At 44.3% G+C, this 24,266-nt stretch overlaps 1 long non-coding RNA gene across 2 annotated transcripts in view; it reads right to left on the bottom strand.

Annotated features, from left to right (window-relative positions):
* The window catches only part of LOC123374957, a 282,723-nt gene that overhangs the window by 4,656 nt on the left and 253,801 nt on the right, over window positions 1-24,266 (bottom strand). Inside the window, exon 4 of one of the 2 annotated variants that reach the window (XR_006581266.1) lies at window positions 21,757-22,415. The exons of the other annotated variant lie outside the window; for it this stretch is intronic. This is a non-coding gene — a long non-coding RNA (uncharacterized LOC123374957). Of the gene's footprint in view, window positions 1-21,756; window positions 22,416-24,266 lie in introns of those variants that run through there. 2 annotated transcript variants of the gene reach the window in all.

The following is a 24,266-nucleotide window of genomic DNA, read 5'->3' as shown; positions in this document are numbered from 1 at the left end:
CACTGTTAAAAATTTACACCTTATTTCCAATCTGAATTTGTTCAGCTTCAACTTCCAGCCATTGAGTTGTGTTACACCTTTCTCTGCTAGACTGAAATATTTATTTCCCCTGTAGATACTTATAGACTATAATCAAGTCACCCCTCAACCTTTTATTTGTTAATCTAAGCTCTTGAAGTCTATCACAAAAAGGCATGTTTTCTAATGCTTTAATCATTCTTGTGGTTCAGATTAGGCATCACTGCCTCTTGGGGTGGTCTCTTTAGGGGCCTCAGCTTCTCCTGACTGACTTGCTCTCAGTCAGGTCAGTTCCTGGACCTTCACCTTCAATTAAGCCTATCAGCCCTTCACTTTTTGGGTTTGCAATCTCTTTCCGTTTCCTATCTTATTTCTTGGAGGGAGGCTGGTGAGGACTGTCACCACCTTGCTATTCTAGGCCTTTCTTCCTCCCTTCCCTATGCTGTACTCTTCCCTTTATAGCAGGCCTTGTTTCCTCTATTGGCTATGTAACCCACACACCTCCTGGCACCAAGACCACAGAGAGTGAGACAGATAGATAAGATTAGATTAATGAGTGCTCTACAGCCTTAGCTAACAGTGAGTTGGCTTTTAGCTCATGCAGTAGAGGCTCATGCTAACTGCAGTCTACCTAACATCTTCAAATTAAGGCACTACTAAGTCAACCCTGGATCTGGTTATAGAGAGAATCCCAAACCAATAAAATAAGCAGATACACTGGTCTCTTTAAACCTGCCAATTGCCATAGATAACTATTTCTACTTACAGTTCCCTGGTTTAGCTACAAGGAAGTTTCAAATACTGGGGTAATCTCATATTAGTTATTAAATGGAAAACTGGTAAGATTTTAAAGGCATAGACTTTATGCTTACTAGACCATAGGCTGTTATTAGAGAGCTATAAAATTATTAACTTGTGCTACACCAGGCTGATCTTCAACAACCTACTGGGGAATAGGCACAACTGTGTCTAGCTCCAAGCCACAATTAATTGCAACTACCTCTATAACAAGAGAGTAGAAAGAGGTAGGGCAAATACATCTAAAATCTGGTCCACTGCTGGAAAAACAAACCAAACCTACAGCACTAGCTATGTCTGTAAGAGACTATGTTGTACTGGGAGAGCACCCAACAAAGTTTTACTGTACAGGGACATGATCAGCAATACTTAGGCATGTGATATTTCTGCATTTTGTTGTATAAGGCCTTGTCTACAGTACAATTCCCCCCAACGTTTCCCACCATTACCACCTCTGGTTCCATAATGGTTCTCTCCCTTACTGTTTCTGGTGATAGCAATGTCAGAAAACCTAGTATAAACAAGGCTCCAGGCTGCTGTATCTTTTTGGCACCAAGTTGCTTAACTCTTCTCAGAGCACATCTACACAACACAGAGCTTAAAACAAAACAAACCAACCAACCAACCAACCAGAGAGACTGCCAGACTCCCTGGCAAGTCTAGCTACCCCCTCCATCTGATTGCTGGTATGCTGTTCCCTTTTTCCACCTTTTGTCTGTTTACACTGTAAACACTTTAGAGCAGGGTCTGTGTTAATACAGCACATAACACAATGGCACCCCAATAGGCTTGCCAACTGTCTAATCACCCAAACACCCTTGCCCAGCCCCTTCCCTGAGGCCTCGCTCCACCCCTTCTCTGAGGCCCCAACCCAGAGGGCTTTGGACTGAGCCTGGGGCAGAGGACTGGGGTGCAGGAGGCATTCTGCAGGTTCTCGTTGGCGTCTGTTTTTGAAGTGTTTTTTATTGGAGTATTGTGACTTTGAGGTCTGTAATCAAGTGACCAGGGAGGTTGAAGTGTTTTCTGACTGGTGTTTGAATGCAGAATTGGAATTAATTTGCAAACTGGACACCATTAAATTAGGCTTGAATAAAGACTGAGAGTGGATGGGTCATTACACGAAGTAAAACCTATTTCCCCATGCTAATTCCCACTCCCATTGTTACTCACACCTTCTTGTCAACTGTTGGAAATGGGCCATCCTGATTATCACTACAAAAGTTTTTTTTCTCCTGCTGATAATAGCCCACCGTAACTGATTACTCTCGTTAGAGTTAGTATGTCAACACCTATTTTTTCATGTCCTCTGTGTATATATATCTTTCTACTGTAGTTTCCACTGCATGCATCTGATGAAGTGGGTTTTAGTTCATGAAAGCTTATGCTCAAATAAATGTGTTAGTCTCTAAAGTGCCACAAGCACTCCTCATTCTTTTTGCTGGTACAGACTAACACAGCTACCAGACTGAATTAAAGAGACTCTCTAAATCTGAAACTGAATACTAGAACCATTTAACTTTATATTACGCTTTTGAAGGTCCCAGGGATACAGTATGAAATATGAAAAATTAAAATAAAAACTCAAATAATAAATTGGGCAAATTAGCACTAGCATACAGAAAGTTGATTATAATTTCTAGTAAATAATTACATCAGGAAACAATTTTCTTGATTTATTGAAACATTACTGTTGGCTACAGTAAGTTCAAGGAGCTTTTTTGTTATTTTAAAAACTAGATGGTTAAGTAATTGTGTAATTAATAAGACTTTGCATATCATAGCTTCAAACAGTGAGCATGAAATGAACATACAAACTGAAACAGTTTTCTGTTGGAGGCCTTTAATTTTCAGTTTGTCTTGGAAGGAGTTCTCAGATAGAGTAACGTAGTACATTTAGTGAAAGTTGTTGGGGGAAGGGAGCAAACAAACTAAATCATGATTAGGGAGCAGAGAGCTATAGGGGATCCGCCTCCTCTGTGTGAGGACTTGGGGAGTTCAACCCAGGTCTGCGGGGAAGCAGCATTTTCACGCCGCCGCCACCAACAGTGCTGCATAAAACCTAGGGGACCAGTCCTTGCAGGACATGTTGGCCTCAGTAGAGAGGACTGGCAGCCCATCCCAAGATCTCTGATTGGCCCAGACCTATTAGTTCAGCCTGGTAGGAGTACCAGGAAGTTGTCTGTACAACAAAGTAGGTTTTTGATCTGCAGCTGAGACAGATCCTCACTTATTCTGTGTTCCTGCCTCCTCACCCGGCTCTCTGGTTCCTGGCTATTAACTCCATCTCCCATCCTATGCTCCAGTCCTTGATGTGAGCCTTGGCTCCACACCTTGGCTACCATCTTGACCATTCAGGCCTGACTGCCTGTGGCTCTAACCATTGGACTTGACCACCCATGCCTTGGTTCCTGACACTCTGGTTGCATTAACAACCCTGGGGACTGAAGTTAAAATATTTAGCTATTGAACATACGCAACATGTGCAGAGTAGAGTAAACTTCCTCACATTGTCATGCCAACATGTCTCTGCACTGACCTCCAGAGTAAAATGGTGATTTAGTTTCCAGGGTCATTTAGTAATTACTGAAACTATCAACACAGTGATAATTGTGATGTGGACTTATAGTAATTAGGAAGTGGACTTGGCATCACCAACTTTTTTCATACAGGCCATCAAATATTAAAAGTGTTTGGCTAATCATTAACTGGACTGTATTTTAACTAGGAACCTACAGCAGATATAAATAATAATACCTAGCTCTTATATAGCATTTTTGATCAGTAGATCTCAAATCATTTACAAAGGAGGTCAGTGTTTTTCCCCATTTTACAGATGGCAAAACTGAGGTACAGAGAAGTGAAGTGACTTGGGCAAAATCATCCAACAGACCAGTGATGGCAGAGCAAGGAACTGAACCAGGTCTCCTGAGTTCCAGTACAATGCTCTATACACGTGATCTAACTGCCTCTAAAGCCCATCCCATTCATAAGCATCTGTGAAACTTAATCCAGTTGACACTTCTTAAAGGTTATTTTGGTTAAAAACAATAGCTATGTAATTTAAGAAATACTTTGTTAACAGGTATACTCATTCCTCATCAACTGTCCACTCAAATACTAAGTCTCTAGAAAGTATAATTTTAAAAGTTATAGGACTTGAACTAAACTTTAAAATACTTTGTGAAAACAGGCAGATCTCAGAGATAAATGGAATAGAGATTAAATATTTTCTTGTATAAACAATAGTTGACCATAAAGCACTCAAGGAATTCTTTTATGACTAAAAATATGCAAAAATAAACTATTGAAATTATTAAAGAAAATAGGATTAGGAAGCCTCAAAACTGCATGACCTTGTCAAGTGCCTCTTAAAAATCACTAAAGGGAATGTTCTGCTGTGAAGCTGTTTGAGGATCCTTCCATTTCCACCACAGACAGGATACTGTGTGTTTTATATGTGCAAAACCTAAGAGATTGAATAGGTATTACCATTCTGATGCCAATGAATTTTACACTACAGAACTATAGTCTCAGCTCATCAAATACCTAGTCTTTATTAAGTGAAGAGGCTCATAAATTACTCTGTGGATTGCTGGCTATATTACAGTCATAGCTTGGCATAGCTACTCACTGATCCAATCTTTTCCCTTTCTCTGCTTATTCATTACTGAGCACGCACACACATTTAACAAGAAGGTGAACAATGTAACACAGTACTAATGATGACTACCTTTGAACATCTGGGAACATTATGGTGATCACAAGCTGTGACAGTTCTCAGGGCATCCTGGACTGTGTGTGACCCCTTGCCCTCTGTGTGAGAGAGTCTTGCCTGTGCCTAGTTAGGTTTCTTCTCCCTACCACTACCAGACTTTCAGACAGACACTCAAGCACTCTCTTCTGGCTATACCAGCCCTGTCTTCACCTTGGAGATTAATAGGTACCCTCAGTCCCTGAGTCCCTTTGAAGTGTCCCCTGTGACATCCACCCCTGACACTGGCTATTCACATAAAATCCAGGTCCTCTGACCCCAAAGGTGTAGTATATCCCAATTTAACCTTAAACCATAGCTCCTGTAAACTATACAGCATTTGTGAACACTTAAAACAAAAGCAGATTTATTTAAGAAAGGGTAAAGATTTAATCAGAGGCAAGATAAAATGATGGAAGCAAATGGTTACAACACAAAATAAACTATAAAACATGAACTTGGGTCTACCCTTTATTAATAGTTACCTTTTCTATCTTATAAAATAGGTTTCCCCCCAAAAAGTTAAGTCTGTTGCAGAACTGGCTGATTTCCCAAAAACCAAGATCCAAACACTCATGAAAACATCCACAAGAGGTTTCCTAAGTGAGGACCTTTCCCTCTTTTGTGTTATACTGCAAACAGTCTTTTGTTTCTATTCATAGACAGGGCGAACCCATCTTGATGTAAAATTATTTTTTTAACTTCAGGCGGTTTCAGTTCTTTGCAGTTGCCTCTGATGATTTTCCATTGGAAGTCTTGGCATTGAACAAGGCTAAACAATTGTGTCTTGCATTGCATCACTGGTCACACAGGGTGGGGAGACAACTCCCTCTTGACTGAGTTGGCCATTACTGAGTCATATTATCCCTTGGTGACTAATTTTTAACCCAAGTCCATAAAGCCTACTTTCAATACAAATACAATATTCCTAAAATGTTACCCATACATACCTCTTACAACGATTATGGATCTTGACACGTTACAAGCTTTCTGTACATACCTTACATATTACTCTCTATGGATAAATATCCTGTAAGATATGTCTCGTATAGTGAATTTGTCAGGTTTGAGGTGAGAGTTGTTTGCAAAGAATAGGGGACCATTTGCTGAGAAGTCTCTGTGTCACATAAGCTTGGCTACTTTTTTCTCTGGTTTTATTGTATGATATATCTCTACAAGAGCAAGGAGGAAGGGGAAAGAGCAAGAAACAGAGGAAGCTTTAGACAGCATAGACACTTGAACTACAGTAAATAGGACAGAATGCACATGGGATATTAAACAAATCAATGGCCAATCAAAAATAAGCAGAAAAGATAGACGGTGTCAGTTGACTTAGCTCCTAGCTGTAATCAGACACAAAATGCTAAATAACAGAAATGAACATGGAACCAGCAAGATACATGCCAAACGTAAGCACTTGGTTGCTTTTGTTCTGCATCTATTTATTAGAGATATAAGCATCCTGCATCTACCAACTGTATTTCTGAAATGTAAATAAGAGCTTTAAGACAGAGCATTTGACTGAGTTCAAAGGATAGACCAATTGGGTTTAGGTCACCTGAACTGATGAAACCCTTCACTGACTTCCAGACTCTCCTTCCCCCTAAAAGTGCATGTTACATCAACTTAAAATATTTTTGGATCCCTCAGACATATACCCACTTACTAATACGGATGTTTATCTTACACAGTGCCTCTTAATATGGCTGAAAGTACAGTAGAACCTCAGAGTTACAAACACCAAAGTTATGAACTGACCGGTCATTTGTAACCAGATGTATACAATCAGGCTGCAGAGACAAAAACAAAAACAAAAAAACCCTGCAAATACTGTACTGCACAGTGCTATGTTAAATGTAAACTACTAATAAAATAAAGGGAAAGTTTAAAAAAAATATGACAAGGTAAGGAAACTGTGTTGTTTCATTTAAATTAAGATGGTTAAAAGCAGCATTTCTCTTCTTCATAGGAAAGTTCCAAAGTTGTATCAAGTCAATGTTCAGATGTAAACTTTTGAAAGAACCATAATGTTTTGTTCAGAATTACAAACAACCTCCAGTCCCAAGGTGTCCATAACTCTGAAGTTCTATTCTATTTAAGTGTAAAGGAAATACAGCTGGGGGAGGGATAGCTCAGTGGTTTGAGCATTGGCCTGTTAAACCCAGGGTTGTGAACTCAATCCTTAAGAGGCCATTTAGGGATCTAGAACAAAAATCAGTAGTTACTCCTGCCAATGAAGGCGGGGGCTGGACTTGATGACCTTTCAGAGTCCCTTCCAGCTCTATGAGATAGGTATATCTCCATATATATAAAGTATAGTAAACTGGTGTAACGTGTATCCCAAGAGGCCAGAGTAAGAGTATAGAAATGTTCTTAACAAAAGGATGTAAGACAGTATTAATAATCAAGCAATCTCCTGATTTAATTTAGACATGCTTACAGCTCCTCAGTGTATAAGTTACACCAACATTAATTCCTTTACTCTCATTTACACATTGTCAAGTAGGTGTAAGTAGACCTAAAGAAACCTGAATTTAATGGAGTGTAAATTGGCTCTGCATTTGGCCCTAGTTATCTTTTTATTTACTTATTTTTATTTTTCCTGCAAAAGCAATTTTCACAATCTCCCACTTACGCTGAGGAATCCAATACCCTTAAGATAAAAAAGACAGTAAAGGACTCCTTTTGTCTGAATTACCTTAGTGCACAGCACGGGAACTGGAAAAAAACCTCATCATGCCTCAATGATTGATTCTCAGGAATTGAGACAGCTTGTAGGACAGAATGCTTTGTTCATTTCAGGAGTAACAAAGTAGCTACAGTGTGCTTCTCCTTTGGAGCTGGTGAATATTGAAGGAAGTTTATCAACAAACACAGATTCAATAAAGGCCTCTTGCTACTCTCTCCTTCAATACTGCATGCTACCCAAGTTTCTCACCCCCGCCCCAATTCTAGACCTGCAGGAAGCAATGGGAGTGCAACCTACTGGTGAGAAGATGACTCTTCAAGTATATGAACTAGTAACCCTCCTGTAGTCTGAGGGCTAACCCACTCTCCTTGTTTTAACAAGCAGATCCAGCTCTCTTCCCCAAAGCTGGGAACAGAATCTAAGGGTATGTCTACACTACTCGCTGGATCGGCGGGCAGCAATCGATCCAGCGGGGATCTAGTCTAGTCTAGACACAATAAATCAACCCCAGAGCGCTCTCCCATCGACTCCTGTACTCCAGCACTGTGAGAGGCGTAGGCAGAATCGACAAGGTAGCGGCAGCAGTCAACTCACCATGGTGAAGACACCACGGTAGTCAATCTAAGTACGTTGACTTCAGCTACATTATTCACATACCTGAAATTGTGTAACTTAGATCGATCCCCGTCCCATGTAGACCAGGGCTAAGAGTAAATTTTCATTGCAAAAAAAGGGTACATTCTTAACTTGGGTTAGCTAACTCATTATAGCTAAATCAGGTTCAAGTAGCAGAGAAGACTAAGGCCATGTCTACACTACCACTTATCTTGGCAAAACTTATGTCTCTTAGGGGTAAGAAAAAAAACATACTCCATAGCAATGTAAGTTTCGCCAGCGTAAGTGGTAGCGTGCATAGTGCTATTTCAGCAGGACAGCTTCTCCTGCCAACATACAATTATGTCAATGGGAGAGCTCTTTCCCGTCGGCATAGAGAGGCAGAGCTTCACTGCTGTAAGTTCTCTAGTGAGTTCAACCCCAGGTTCCCCTACAGGCTTTAACTTGATCTGCTAACCCAAGTTAAAAGCTGAGATGCTGAGTCTTTGCTGTTATTTTAACCCAAGTTTGCTACTACAGTTTAGCTACACCAAGTTAAGAACACATCTTCTTTTGCAACATATATACCCTAGAGCAGTATTTACCGAACTTGAGACACTGCTTGCATAGGGAAAGCCCCGCCAGGCCGGTCCGGTTTGTTTACCTGCCACGTCCGCAGGTTTGGCCAATCGTGGCTCCCACTGGCCGCGGTTTGCTGCTCTAGGCCAATGGGAGCTGCTGGAAGCGGCGGCCTGCACATCTCTCACTGGGAGCCACCTTCGGCTGGACCTGCGGACGCGGCAGGTAAACACACCGGCCTGGCCTGCCAGGGGATTTCCCTAAACAAGCTGCATCCCAAGTTTGGGAAACACTGCCCTAGAGTCATGACTTCCCTTCACAAAGCTGACCAGGGTGCGTTGAAAGAGTTTCTCAACACGTGTTTGGACTCTGAGGGATTATACACAGTGGAGGATTAATGTATGGGTCCATGAGGCTTGGGCCTAGGGGTCATAGTCAATTTGGGGGCCCCCTCAGGAGAACCAGAACCTGTTGAGGGCGGGGCACCAGTGCCGGTATTGTGGCCCCAACCCATGGCCAGGCCAGAAGCCAGAGCTGGGCTGTGGTTAGAGCCACCAAGGGAGCCTGGGCTGCTGTGGAGAGCCCTGGACCTTCCTCCTGTCCTCAGTGCCCAAGAGCAGACTCCAGTCCGTGTCCCCACCCCCTGGGGAGGTGGAGGGTCCATGAATCCCTGGGCCATTCTTAGTATGACAGCTCGCCTCCGGCCTGGCCAGGGGGGTAGAGCCTTGGGGTGGGGAGGAAGAGGAGCAGGGGAAGAGCCCTGTGGCAAGGGGACTAATGCCCACCTCAGTCCCCAACAGGGAAACAGGAGCTGCAATTCACAGGAGGGGAGCTGATAGGGTGACCAGATGTCCTGATTTTATAGGGCCAGTCCCGATATTTGGGGCTTTTTCTTATATAGGCTCCTATTACCCCCCATTCACTGTCCTGATTTTTCACACTTGCTATCTGGTCACCCTAGGAGCTGATCACCTCCCCCGCTCAAAGTGCAGCCCCTGCCACTGCAGCTCCATGCCTGCCCAAGGCTACTACTCCCATGTTAAATTGTGGGTGGGCATGGCCTTCCTACTTGTAATAGTGGAGGGGTCCTGCCCACCCAGTTCCAGCGCCCCTGGGTCCCTGGCATGTAGGGGTGTAGCAGGGTGGTCACTCGCTCCGGCCTTAAGAAGGCTTAAAACAGCCCAGGAGAGGACAGTGGCTGCGAGCAAGCAGTGCCCAGGCTGAGTGGGGAAGTAAGCCCCAAACAGCACTCAGCTGGCCCTTATAAGAGGGTGGTCAGCCAGGAGCACAGACTCTCTCTCCAGCCTGTTGAGAGGGAGGGACCTGGCTGCTGGGAGCATACCAAGGTACCTGAGCTGGAGCAGGGCTGGGGGAAGGCCCAGGGAGATCTGGCCTGGAAACCCCCAGACTGCAGCCTAGTGGAAGGCCAAATAGGTACTGGGATTGCAGGGGACAGCCCAAAAGGGGTAGGCAGCAGGTCCAAACCCCCTTGCCTGTGATGAGTGGCATTTATACTGCAGTCTGCCCCAGGGAGCAGGGGCTAGTTGGTGACTGGCAGTAGCCTACGACTGAAGCAAGGTGGGGATTGTGGGTGGGGGTTCCCTGGGGAGGGGAGACCCAGAGACTGAGGGGTGTACTGCCAGGGGCAACACCCCACTGTGCAGGGGGCACTGGGTCTGGGAGGGACACGGGGGCCAGGAAAAGCAGGACACTGGCCTGCAGAGGGTGCTCTGGTGGCTGGAGAGCTAATTCCCAGAAGATACCAGCAGGAGGCACCGCAGGGGTGAGTCCCACCCAGTTACAAGTGGTGGAGAATGTGGGTATGTGCGGTCCACCCCGATATAAGAGGCCAGGGCAAGGACAGCGGGACTATTGCCCAGAGATACAGGGGATGATGGATCCCGAGTACACCTGGGTTTTCTATGGGGAGACCCCAGGTGTTGTCCCTGGGTGGGCCCCGGTGTCAGTCCCCCCTGGTGGACGGGGGCTGATGACCTGCAGGAGGCCGGAAGATCCAGAGTGGACTATGGGAGGTGCAATAGGCCCTCCATGGACAGATTGCCCAGCTGGTGAGGGAGCAGCGGGCCCTGGTGAAACTCCTCCAGAGGGAGTTTTGGAGGAGCCACCGATAGCAGGACGGGAAGTGGAGTGCCAAGGCCAGAAGGCCTGTGTAAGGGCGCAGGGCTTGTCACGCCTGCGGACAGATGGGGCATTTAAGGTGGGACTGTCCCTACTGGGGTGGGGACAGGGCACCGCTGCCCAAGCAGGGATCAGGGCAGGTCCCAAAGATGGTCCACCAGGTGAGGAAACCTCGGCAGTCGCTGACCTGTTGGGCCTGTGGGCGACAGGGCCATGCACAGTGGACATGCCCAGGCCCAATGTGGACGGTCCATGTCAGTCCTGGCAAAGGGACGGGACCCTGACTGGACCACGAGAAGTCCCGGGTAGCACAGAGGTGGGGAGCCTGCTGGAGTTGCTGGACACCTGGACACATTAGGAGGCACTGCCCCCTCAGGGGAACTGAGGGACAACAAGAGGAGGTGCCTGTGGCCCTGGAAGGGCCAGAACTAGAGGCAGAGTCGGTTGCCGGGACGAAGAGGATCCCGGGGGAGGGCGAGACCCAGACTGTCACTGGGACGGTCTCCAATAAGGAAACCCAGACTAAGTGGGCCCAGCCAGAGGCTGGGGCCCAGGTGGGCTACATCCAAGAGACTAAATGGATCCAGACCCTGAAGGAAGAGGGCCTGGGGGAACCTGACCTGCGGACGCAGCTAGAGGCTGCGGAGCTGGCCCGCAGGAAGACTGAGGCAGAGACCCGGGAGATGGCCCGAGGCTGGGAGGCCTCTGAAAGGAAGTGGGTGGCCCTGGAGGGCCAACTTTGGGAAGCCCAGGCCATGAGTCCCCGCTAGCCCCAGGGGTAGGGGTTTTGAGGGGTGGTGGCGTAGCCGGGTGGTCACACGCTCTGGCATTAAGAGGGCTTAAAACAGTCCAGGAGAGGGCAGTGGCTGCAACAGTTCCCAGGCTGAGTGGGAAGTAAGCTCAGCTGAGGCCATGCCCCAATCAGGGCTCAGCTGGCCCTTATAAGAGGTGGTGGGCCAGGTGCATAGACAGACTCTCCCTCCAGCCTGTTGAGATGGAGGGACCTAGCTACTAGGAGTGTACCAAGGTACCTGAGGTGGAGCAGGACTGGGGAAAGGCCCAGGGACCTGGGGAGCTCCAACCTGGATACCCCCAGGCTGCGGCCTAGTGGAAGGCCAAATAGGTACTGGGTTTGCAGGGGACAGCCCAAAAGGGGTAGGCAGCAGGTCCAAACCCCCTTGCCTGTGATGAGTGGCTTATACTGCAATCCGCTCCAGGGAGCAGGGAATAGTTTGTGACTGGCAGTAGCCTACGACTGAGACAAGGTGTGGATAGTGGGTGGGGGTTCCTCAGGGAGGGGAGATCCAGAGACTGAGGGGTGTACTGCCAGGGGGTAGCACTCTGGTGTGCAAGGGACACTGGGTCCGGGAGGGACACGGGGACCAGGAAAAGCGGTACACCAGCCTGCAGAGGGTGCTCTGATAGCTGGAGAGCTAATTCCCAGAAGATACCAGCAGGAAGCACCGCAGGGGTGAGTCCCATACACTTACAAGGGGGCACAAATGTTTGTTGTGCTATGGCCCCAATAAATCTTAATCTGCCTCTGATTATACACGAGGCTCTCTCTCCAGTGTTATATTTTCAGTCTTTTTCCTCTGCCACACAACAACAATAAAATGTTTTCATGGTGATTGTCTAGGATCTCCACATCACCCTTTGGCTAAATTTTAGCAGCAATTAATACGGTGCTGTTGCCTGAGCAAATAGAACCACATCACCATTCAAGCCTGCTCACTAATTTGTCTTAGTACCAAGCTGCTGACATGATTCTGTATTTTTCTATGGTTCAAAGCTGCATTGTATACATTATTGTCAAGGGAGACACCCAATAGGTTTGTGTTGGTGATGTCCAGTGATGAGCTACCAAAATATTAACAACTGGTTCCCTCCTCCTCACCCCACGAGGGGGTTGTGCCCCCCTGCCCCCCGGGACTCCTGCCCCGCCCCCCAGGACCCCTGCCCCATCCACCCCCCTTCCCGGTCCCCTAACTGCCCCCTGCTGCCCCATCCAACCCCTCCTCTTATTGCTGATGGCCCCCCGGGACCCCTGTCCCATCCTACCACCCCTTCTCTCTGTCCTGACTGCCCCTGGAACCCCTGCCCCTGACTGCCTTCCACCACCCCATCCAACCCCTGGTCCTTCCTGACTGCCCCCCTAGGACACTTGCCCCCATTCAATTCCTCTGTTCCCTGCCCTCTGACTGCCCCCAGTCCCGACCCTAATCCACCCCCCGCCCTCTATCCAAAACACCATCTCCCTGCCCCCGTTACCGCGCTGCCTGGAGATGGGGGCTGCGCCACCCAGAGTCGGGGCTGGGAGCCGCGGGTGCTGGGCTGGAGTTGGGAGCTGGGCCAGAGCCGCTGGCCAGCCCGAAATCGGGGGCCGGCCCGCTATCGGGACTGGGGGCCAGCCCAGAGCTGGCGGCCAGCCCGGAGCTGCGCTGCCCGGCCGGAGTTGGGGGTCGGGGGCCAGCCCTGAGCCACGCCGCCCGGCCGGAGTCGGGGACTGGCCCGGAGCCGCGCCGCCCGGCCAGGGTCGGGGCCGGGGCTGGGGCCGGACACGCGGTGCCTAGAGCCCTCCTTGTGCCTCCCCGCCCCAGCTCACCTGCAGGAAGCTGCCTTCCTTCTCAGCTCACCCAGGCTTCCCGCGCTAACAGCTGATTGGCAGGAAGCCGGGACGGGGAGCCTTCAGAGGAGGAGGCAGAGCTGGAGCCAGGTGAGCTGGGGTCGGGGGCAGGGCAGGGAGCTGCTGGAGCTTTTGTTAAATTTAAAAGCCCTTTGCAACCGGTTCTAAAAGGGTTTCTAAATTTAACAACCAGTTCCCGCGAACCGGTGTGAACCGGCTGCAGCTCACCACTGGTGATGTCACAAGTCTTCATGCAACATACCTTCCCATCTGTTTAGATAAGGCTACACAGCCTGATCACACCACAATATCTGTCCAAAGAAATGTTTCTTCCCACTTTACCCTCACTATGGAGCTAGCTAACCAGTTAGGTTTAATGCCACCTGATTATTCATTTAATCCCTAAAACCTGCCCTCATATCTTCTACATACTTGGCTGTCTACTTTTTCAGTGTCAAATGGGCAATATACTAAGGACTATATTAGAAGAGGCTCTACAGAGAGGGAATGGGATGCATATATGTCACTGGTCACTGTGAGTTAAAGTAGGTCTGCACCTAGCCTAATGAACTCTTCCACTACTACTAAATACCTCCCAGAGAGCTCAGTAGCAAACAAGGTGGTATACTTTAGTTAGAAATGAATTATGAGGTGATTGAAGTCCCTATTTTCATACATCAGTAGAGTACTACAAACACTTTTGACATTATGATAATGGATTTAAACACTGAAATTATGTTCTCTCAGGAACACAGTGTACCAACATATATAGTATTTAGTGCTGTTGATGCATCTCTCAATAATACACTTCTTATTGATGGGCATTTCTGTAGATGTACACAGTCTTCCAGTTGTTGGGTCCCCTGGGTCATGAAATATTCTTGCAATGTACCAAACACAATTTGTTAATATGTTTAGATATTTCTGCAGTTTTCAAATTTATGCTGCCACTTGCAGGCTGTCTTTGTTACTACAGTCTACTACACAGGGTGTTTTTTCCTCCCTTTTTTCATTTTTCCATTAGGAAAATGGAAATGACAGCTTCCTAGATGCTCCGCTGAAAGGTTCTTGTCAGTTTCACTTTCTGACTACAGAGAGAATGGCAGCCAAGCCTAACTCCCTGACTCTCTGCCTACTCCCCAGCTCCAGGGCTGCAGAGGCTGAACACTCCAGCTCTCTGTCTCTCCAGCTACTGAAGCTGGCGGAGAGGCTTAGTGCCCGGGAGGACTCCAGTTCTGAAGCTGAGGAGGGAGGATGAGGTCCCTAGCTCTCTGCCTTCCCTGAAGCTATGCAAGAAGGCTCCTGTTAATGTCACTTTCTGCAGAATGGACTCAAGACCTCTAAAAAGTGAAACTGACAAGAGCTTTTCAGGTGGGCAGCTGGGAAGCCAAAAAATCCCATTTTGGTTCTCCTGAAACAGATTTTTTTCTTGAAATCCTTTTGTACAAAAATCTTTGTTAGGATGTTATTCTGCGAGAAGAGATTTCCATTTGCTCTAATAATTTTCTTGGTGTCTGACACCTAAAACATTTATAGTTCAAAGATCCAGAGCAGAGCAACAGCATGGATGGCTCTATTATTTTCAGTCATCTATTGCACCTAATTTTTAAATAGTCATAAGATATTCATTCCATAATTATTAGAGCAGGAAAACAAACTAAAAGTAACAATTTGTACCAGACTTAATGAGTAGTTAATCTGACTTTTTGAAGTGCTAAGCACCTGAAACTCCTTGGACTTCAATGTGACCTGTTCTCTCTCCACACTTTTGGAATCCAGGCCAACTCATGGTCATACCAGCATTTAAAAAAGATTATACCATAAATTGTCCAAGTGAGTCATGAGTCTGGGGATTACTGGATGATTGTGTTCACATTCTGATACATTTTAGGTTACTTTAATATTTTAGGTTACCTATTTTATTCAGAGTCTCAAAAGATTTGCAATACAGAGGTTCCTCACATCTTCCCCTCACATTCTGTTAAACCTCTTATCCCATCCTGCCCTTGCTGGCAATGCTGTTGTTGAGAATACATAGAGCAGAGAATGATTGTGAAAACAAGCCTTTGTCTCCAGAACTGGGATACTGCATTACCACCAATTCAATAGTAACAGAACAGGCACCTGGAGATGCTTCTGTAAGAACCTGGAAGGAAGCAAGTGAGGTATGTGACCAAGCCTTGTTCCGTAGGTTGGGAGAAAGTTTTTGGACTTTTCTGGGGAGCACTGAATTGGGTGCTTCTTTTAACTATATTAAAATACAGGACAATCCTGGGAAACCAAGGTGGACAAGGGAAGGAGGCTATTTAGGGCCATTGTCTGAACATTACTGTAGCAGAACATAGTAGTAGCAGCAGCTGAGGATACCGCAATGGGTTGCAGGTCTGAATCCAGTCCAGGACAGTAATGACTTAAATTTGTTACCATCTGGAGGCACATGGCTTATATGAAATTAATTTGTCAGTCTCCATTCAGTTACAACAATTACCATCACAGTGGATGCAAAATCATATAATCATAGAAAAGTAGGGCTGGAAGGTAAGTCAAGATATCATCTTGTCCATCCCAGCAGGTTGAGGTAGATTCAATATACTTAGACCATCCTGGAAAAATGTGTTTCTAACCTTTTCTGAAAAGCCTTTAGTTATGCAGATTCCACAACCTTCCTTGATAACTTACTCCAGTACCTAACTATCCTTATTGTTAGAATTTTTTTTTCACATCTTACTTAGAATCTCCCTTGCTGCAGATTAAGCCTGTTACTTCAGTGGCCATGGAGAAAATTGATTACAGTCCTCTTTATAACAATCCTGAACATATTTGAAGACTTATCTCCTTCAGTCTTCTTTTCTCAAGACTAAACATGTCCAGGTTTTCTTTTAAAATTTTTCCTCATAAAACTTGACCTAAGCCTTCCCCGCCCCCCTCTCCTGTGGACTCTCTCCTATATGTCCACATCTTTCCTAATGTGTAGCTTCAAAAACTGGACACAACATAATATTTGCCTTTTATGCAACTGCATCATATTGCCTGCGAGTTAACAATTTGTGATCCACCCCCCCGCAGTTCATTTTCTGTAATGCTGATGCCTGGCCTAGGGTGACCAGATGTTAAGGGGAAAATATCAGGACTGCCGCGGGGGGGGGGGGGGAGGGGGGCACTTAAAAAAAAAAGCGCACTCACCCGTCCGGGATGCAGAAGACTGCCGTGCTTTTGGGACAGAGGGCCGGCCTGAGTGGCAGCTGTAACAGAGCAGCCACCGAGAGATCTAGCATCATGCAAACCAGTGCTGGCGTGGCCAAGCCGGCACTATGAGAATCAGCTTCGCCCTGTCCTGCTTGATCTTCATGAGGACTTTATGAATTAGTGGCACAGGAGCAGAAAAGTGTCTGACAGTAAGTCTTTGTCGATTCCCCCGAATTGAGCAGAAAACTTAGCATTTCTTGTTCTGCCTGGTTGCAAACTGGTCCACTGGGGAGTTCCCCACCTCTGGAAAATGATGCTGACCACTTCCAGATGGAAGGACCACTTGTGGTGAGATGAGAAGGTCCTGCTGAGGCAATCTGCCAAATTGTTCCTGGCCCCGGGGAGGTGTGCAGCTACAAGATGGATGTCGTGTTGTACACAGAAGTCCCAGAGCCTGAGGGTTTCCTGGCAAAGGGCAGATGATCTGGCTCTGCCTTGCTTGTTGATATGGAACATAGCCACTGTCTTGTCTGGCAGGACCTGGACCATGCTGCTTTTTGTGTGACGTAGGAAGGCTTGGCAGGCCAGGTGAACCGCTCTGAGCTCCCGGCCCTTGATGTGTAGGGAGTGATTATGACTTGAGCAACAATCTTGTGTGTGGAGATCGCCCAGGTGAGCTCCCAACCCCAAGCATCGGAGATGAGGGACACTGACAGAGATGGAGCCACAAAGGGAACTCCCTCCAACACCAATGCAGGATTCTTTCACCATGTGACTGATGACAGTACATGGTCCAAGATCCCGACCACACGGTCCACACTCTGTCTGATGGGGACGTAGCCCAACACCAGCCAGGCCTGCAGGGGCCTGAGGTGGATCCACATGTGCTGGACCACATAAGTGGAGGCCACCATGTGGACCAACAATTACAGGCACATGTCAGTGGTGGTGAGAGGGTGGGAGTGCATGCACAAGATCAGGTCCACCATGACTTTGAACCAAGCCTCAGGGAGGAAGGCTCTGGCCTGAGTAGAGTTGAGAACTCCTCCAATGAACTCTATGCATTGCACTGAAATTAAGGTCGACTTTTTCTTGCATATTAACAGCGAGAAAGAGGTTACAACAGGTGGAGCAAACCAGGTTGAGATGATACCACACCTGATCCCAGAATTGGCCCTTTATTAACCAGTCAATGAGGTACAGATACATTTGCACCCCTATGCACCTCAGGTAAGCGTCCGCTGGCACTATGCACTTTGTAAATACTCTCGGGGCTGACAAGAGACTGAAGGGAAGTGCCATGAAATGAAAATGTCAGTGGCCCAACACAAAACAGAGTAAATGCCCGTGCCCTGGAAAAATGGAAATATGTCTTTTAAGTTGAGGGCGGCTGTCAAAGCCAATTCTCCACTCTGGTACTTCAAGTGCAGAAGCTGGGGGTCTGCAAGGATTCTAAAAATTAATACTGGCCACTCCACGCTGGTATTAAACTCCCAAGGTGACAGCTTTTCTCTGACCTTGGATTGGTAGACGCTGCCACCACTCAAGTGTAGAACCCCTTTGAGACCTCAGGAAGGCACACTTGGGAATTCCTTCCTGTGGGGTACTGTAATGGTGTTGGGACTCACCACCACAGCGCCTCCTGCTGGTGACTCCGGGGAATTAGCTCAGTCCTTGGTGGAGCACCCTCTGCCTGTGGTGTCCCGTCTGTCCTCTGCTCCTTTTCTGTTGTCTGGACCCGCATTGCTTCCTGCTCGGCGGCATCCCCTTCAGGATACTGCCTTCCGGCAGGGCCCGCTGCTCTGGTCTCACCCCTTACTTGCTGCAGGCGGCCCTCTCTGCGCTCCCCTGCCTCAGGTCCCTCCGCCTAAATGCCGATGATGACCGGGGCAGCTGAAGATCCGGCCACCGCCGAAGGACCTGAAATGCCGCCCCGCAAATGCTAGTGCTCTAGGCAACCACTTAGGTTGCCTAATAGGTTGCACCGTCCCTGCTTGGCAGCGCTCCCTTTCCACCCCCTATGGGGGCTGCTGCAGGTCCCAGCAGTGCTCCCCAAACCTTACTCCACACCTTCTTAAGGGGGTGTACCCCACAGATTGAAGACCTCCGTTCTAGGCAGATGATGTAATTTCTTTCAAACTGACATTTGTTTCCTGCACATTTAAACCCTGACTCCTTAAAAAGCTTTAGAATCCTTTCGACTCCTACCAGATGTTCCTCCCATGAAGTTATCTAAGTGCATGAGGGTATCTTCAGTTCTCAAAACTTGGGTTAGATCATTTAACACAAAATATTGCTGTTCTTGTCTACAGACTAATTTGTGTAGTCAGGAAGGTAGTTCTAAATAACATGCAATAGTGTGAGAAATTAGATGTTTAAGAAGTCAGAATATTAAGCAAAAACATACTATAATAATGAAGTGTCAACGCAGAAGGCGTTCCTCACCCAGCAAAAACACTATCCTATATTATGAACAAAATTTCCATAAGTCATTAGTACCAGGGCATAGAGATTAGGAGCACAATATATCTTGCAGCACCTGGTTTGTACTTCTTTTCATGTGAATATTTCTCAGCTCTGGAGGCATTTTGACCATGGATTTAGAGGAAAAATGATTCTCACTTAACATGGATATGCAATTTGATTAAAAATAAGAGCTGTTCAGAAAATGAAATTTCTATCTTGCATGAAATGCCTACATTTCTATGTGTTTCTATAACAAAATGGGTTATAAAAGGAAAATATCAATGTTTTGAAACATTTTGAGTACATAATGTCAAAACAAAAATTCTAACATTTTCATTTGAAACAAAATATTTCATTTTGAAATGTCAATCCTAAATTCAATGTTTCATTTTGTCAAATGTCAATCCTAAATTAATGTTTCCTGTTAAAAAAAGTGTTAAAATTTACATTTTCCCATGACAATTTTGATTTTGACAAAACCCCATATTTGACTGAAATTTTTCAACTGAAAAATATTCCCAACCAGTTCTATTCAATATTCAAAGAAAATCTTTACCTTTTCTGAAATAAAAGTACTATACATTGAATAAATAAAATGTTTGAAGACTTCGCCTTCAGTGCAAAATTCTAGATTAGCAAGTATGAAATCCAACAGAGGAACTCTACAGAACAGATACCTTAGAAATACTTAAACAGGATGATGTAACTAAGAGGATAGCTAAGGTCTGAAAAATATTACGACAGGTATACAAACAAGTGTTGTTTTCCTCCATTGCATAAATCTATATATGTTGATTATGTACAAATTAACAGTGCTGAGAAAGTCAGAAAAGGCACCAATTAGTTCCAACTGCAGCAATGATTTTGTATATGTACATACCTTGCTGTTAGGACGTAGGCTACAAATTCCAATTTATTTGACGATAACAGGCCATAATTTACAGGCCAAATATCCACCAGATAATAAACGTTTTCAGCATACCTTTTTTTGTTTAATGAATTTTTCAGCATGTTTTTGTGCATACTTTTCATGAAAATATTAGAAATCACATCACATCACAAAGAATACATCTGTGTGAGAGAGAGATCAGTTATTTCTATAGTGTGAGAGTTATCAGGTAACATCTGGTAAAAATAAAACAAAATTGGTACTTAAAAACTACTGACTCCAAATCACAGATATTACCAGCTCTTTATTGCTGCACTATGCATAGATTCTGTTTGACTCACACGGACATATAGCAAAACTATCATCTCGTGGAATTTCCCATGAAGGAGCTGACCAGGCTTTCCATCCATAAAATCAGGATGCTTATCTCTGAAACAGGTTACTGGAAGACAGCGGTGAGTTTTTAGCAGATAAGGGAAAGTCTGTGTGTACAATGCTGGCTTGCAGTAGGTGCTACAAAGCAGACTCAGAATTCAGGCATTGATCCTCTTTGATACTGCCACTTTCTGTGTGTGTGTGAGGTTGGACAAAGGAGCAGCAGAGAAGTGGAGAGGATAATAGAGTAGTACAGCTTCCTTCAGCAGTGGCTGTTAGAGAAATGAATTGAGGTGTTGGAAGAAATTAAAGAAAGGAGGGGAAACTGCACTGTTCTCACTTCCCACTTCTCCCTAGGAGACTACAACTAGTTCAGTGGCTTACCTCCCTCTTGCGCTTACCCATCTCCTGAATTAATTCACATGGTCTTTGTAGATATTTCTATTAAGTGTGTTTTTTCTAAGTAATGCTCTCTAGGTACTTTCTAACACCTATTACATCCCTCTAGTGTAATACATAATGAGCAGATTCAAGAAAGCAAGTGCTTTCAAGCTCTTTCTTGCTTCACTCTTGAACATCTCGTGATTAGTAAAGTGCTCTGCTGTAAATGATAGTTTGCAATGGATGATTTCCCCTTTAACTCTTTGATACCAGGAGATTTGAATTCCTCCGTGACACAGCAATCCCAAATAAATTAGCAGTTAAGAAGAGCATTCTGGCCCAAAGGTTATGGTATAAGTAAATCAGTTTTCTGTATTCATCATTAATAGCCAAGTTTTCCGGGGTGGGGCTCATTAATTTTGGGTGCCCATTGATGGGAGCTGTGGAACTTCAATAACTGAAAAGTAGGCAAAAGTAGGCACCCAAGAGTGAACACTCATAAAAATGTTGTTCTATATTAATCAACATAGTGACCCCACTCAAGCCAATACATTATCTCTGGTGGCTGTCAGCGTTTTTAAATAATCTCTCTCTTTTGGGAGATATAATTCAGTTTTAAACCTGACTTTGGGGCAGAATTTGCCCAAGTTTGAGATATAGGTTTATTTTTTTAACACTTCAACAACTCTAAAAACGTCATTAATTTAAGACTGAAGGGCCTTTCATTTTAATTTTACTTTGAACAAACAAACAAACTAATATATGTAATTGCAGCTTTTGCAGAGATTCCATGAGATGTATAGAATATCAAAACCTAGAGAGATTAGATAATTTTAATATTAGTGACAAAAAGTGATCTTTGCCTGCCTACTTAAGAATGAAATACTAGTGCACTGAAGGCTGTCACACAGTTTGTATCATCAGAACAAATTACAAGAAATGCTTATTATTATTTATCAGTACAGTGGTAGTGCCTAGGAGACCCAGTCATGGATCAGGACCCCTTTGCGCTAGGCGCTGTACAAACGCACAACAAAAAGATGGTCCCAGTCTCAAAGAGCTTACAATCAAAGCATAACACAATGTTGAAAATGCTTCAACTATCTTTGTTTGTTTTACTTTAAAGGTGAAATGCAATGTTTTAAAAACCCTTCAAATCACTTTTGTAGAAGTCCAGAAGTAGACAGCCATTTTAAAAAATGAAATTAGCATTAAAGATAGACAAATGACCATCTCCTTAACATCCTAAGAAATGAGATTTGCTATTGTCTCTGTCAGAATGACAGACCCTAATCAAAGGTTTGAAAGAACCATTTCTTCTAAAATTCTATTTGCTACTATTGCTGTAATTCTGTGGCAGAGAAACCAGGAAGATCACAGCTCAGATTTCTCAGGTCCTTGGAGGAAATATTTGTTAGAGTAGGTGTTAATATTTTAAACAAAAGGGATGTGTTTTGCTTTCTTTTGGACTCTTAACAGCAAGTTTGAAAGATTTAATATAACTTGTCCTATTCAGCTATAAAGATGGTCTATTTACCATACAATACCTGTAACTGAAAACTACTGAAAAAGAGAGAGAGAGAGACAGAAACATCAGATACACAAGTAACACTATGCTATAAATCTTATTGATAAGAGTACTGCATATAAATTTTCTTATAGTATATCACATAGTTTTTGTCTCGTACTCTTAAAATAAGATCTGTGACATATACCTTTTCTTTTGATTCATTGAAAAGTGGACTTTTTACACAATTATTTCTTTGTTTCTTTTTCAGACAGGTGGCACGTTCCATTCAGTTGGTGGTGAATCTATGGATTTGTTTTAAAATATAGTGGATTGGCCAATGCACAGCAACAATTGACAGACACAGTCATTGTAGCAGACTCATTTTCTCTTCATCTAATTTCTTTTGTAAGACCTCTAGAGGGCAGTGAATAAAAGAAAATAGAATACCAGAAAAAGCTGCAAACATTATACACAAGCTATAAAGCAATATTAAAAAAAAAAAAAAAAAAAAACCCCAGTGTACATTATCTTCTTATATAATCTCATTAAAAAACTACCATCTATTTCTCCATGTTAATTTAATGAGATATTTTCTTTTCCCAGCCCTGTAGACTCTCAGACTTTTTTGGGGGAAACACAATTAAAAAGAAAAAATTCAAATGCATTGCTACATTTTATATTCCCCTCTTCCATTTCCTGTGGAACTACATTCCTATGCCCTGCTGGAAAATAAAGGTCTGCCAATTATGCATAGAACCCAGGGTTCCTTAAAGATGCACATGGGAAAGCAAGACTCTGGAAATTGTACCAAGCCAAGGAATAGGTCTTTCTTAGCTTTAGGTATGGTAATAAAACATGAATGATTAGATTTGACTATCTATTTTACTATGTGAAGTAAATATATAAAGTTATGTCTAAAGCAAGTGTGACAGCCAGAAAGTGATGGCAGAATACTCTTTACCCTTTACATGGCTCCTCCTTGGCTTGTACTCATTTATTGAGCACAGAGACAGACACTTACCTAATACCTCCAGTACAGATTTGTCCATGACATACGTGTAGATAACTCCCCGTGATATATGTGTACCATCACACTTGTTTACTTTAATGTTAAGAATATGTTCACTGACAAATTTACCTAATGTAGAATCTATAAAATAAGATTCCAGGATTGACACTCTGTCAGTGGGTCACTCTGAAGTCCAGAATGACCCACTGACAGACATTCTAAAGTCCAGAATGTCTGTTGAGTCAATGTGAAGCAATGGAAACAGCTACGAACATGGTTGAGAGCTCTTTCTGTTTAGAATATCTCCAGGTTCAATAAACACCCTGATTTGTGATCTGTTATCATCCAATTTTTAAATTCTTAGCCATTCTGACTTTACAAATTACACCCATGTGGTTTATAGCTACCGTACGGTAACTATGCCATGCCAAGAGTCCTAGACTATTATGATTTCAGAGGTAACTCAACTAGTTGCCATCCTTATTCTACAACTAAATTCGCATGCAACGATGTCACTGGTTACATGAGGGAGCCTGCACACCTAGTGGGTTACTTGGCCCAACTGCCATACCTGTGTGACAGCAAGGGTTTTCAGCTATTAAAGCATAAATGTGCAAACTGCCCAGTAACTGTATTACACAACAAGCTGGCACAAAAGCTCACAAAAATATACAGTGCAACCTGTGATATATCACACAATAACAATGTTAACCTATGGGACAAAATTAATCACCAGGACAAAATTATACTGTTGTATGACTTCACGCTATGTCTAAATAATTTTTGTGGGGTTTTTGTGGCTAAACCTTGTAGAACCCCAAAAATATAGGCTTAGCTGTGCAAGTACGGTGGGCAGAAGATCTGTCTCTTCTTAGCTAAAGTATTGTACATCTTTTGGAATGAAGTACAGGTCCATAAATAAAATAAAATAAAATAAAATGTTAAGGATTATTTTTTATTTTGTGGCAATATTAAATAGATATAAATTTTAGAAGTAAAAACACTAGTACCTAAAGATCAGCATTAGGAGAACAAAACAAAATGAAAAGCACTGTAATTAATAAAAGATGGCCATTATACCTAAATACTGGAGGATATATTGGGGCAAATCTTCAGCTGGTTTTCCCTTAATGTCAAAGAAGCAATGACAATTTACAGCAGCAGAGGCTCTGACCCTTGTTTTTGGTAAACCTTGATTGTCAGTTCAGTTGTTGTCCCCTCTTCCCCCCATTCTAATTTTACATTCATTTAACTTT

Source organism: Mauremys mutica, chromosome 7 (genome assembly GCF_020497125.1).
Source record: "Mauremys mutica isolate MM-2020 ecotype Southern chromosome 7, ASM2049712v1, whole genome shotgun sequence".
In the NCBI taxonomy this organism is placed as follows: Eukaryota; Metazoa; Chordata; order Testudines; family Geoemydidae; genus Mauremys; species Mauremys mutica.
This window is presented reverse-complemented; position numbering and strand designations above follow the sequence as displayed.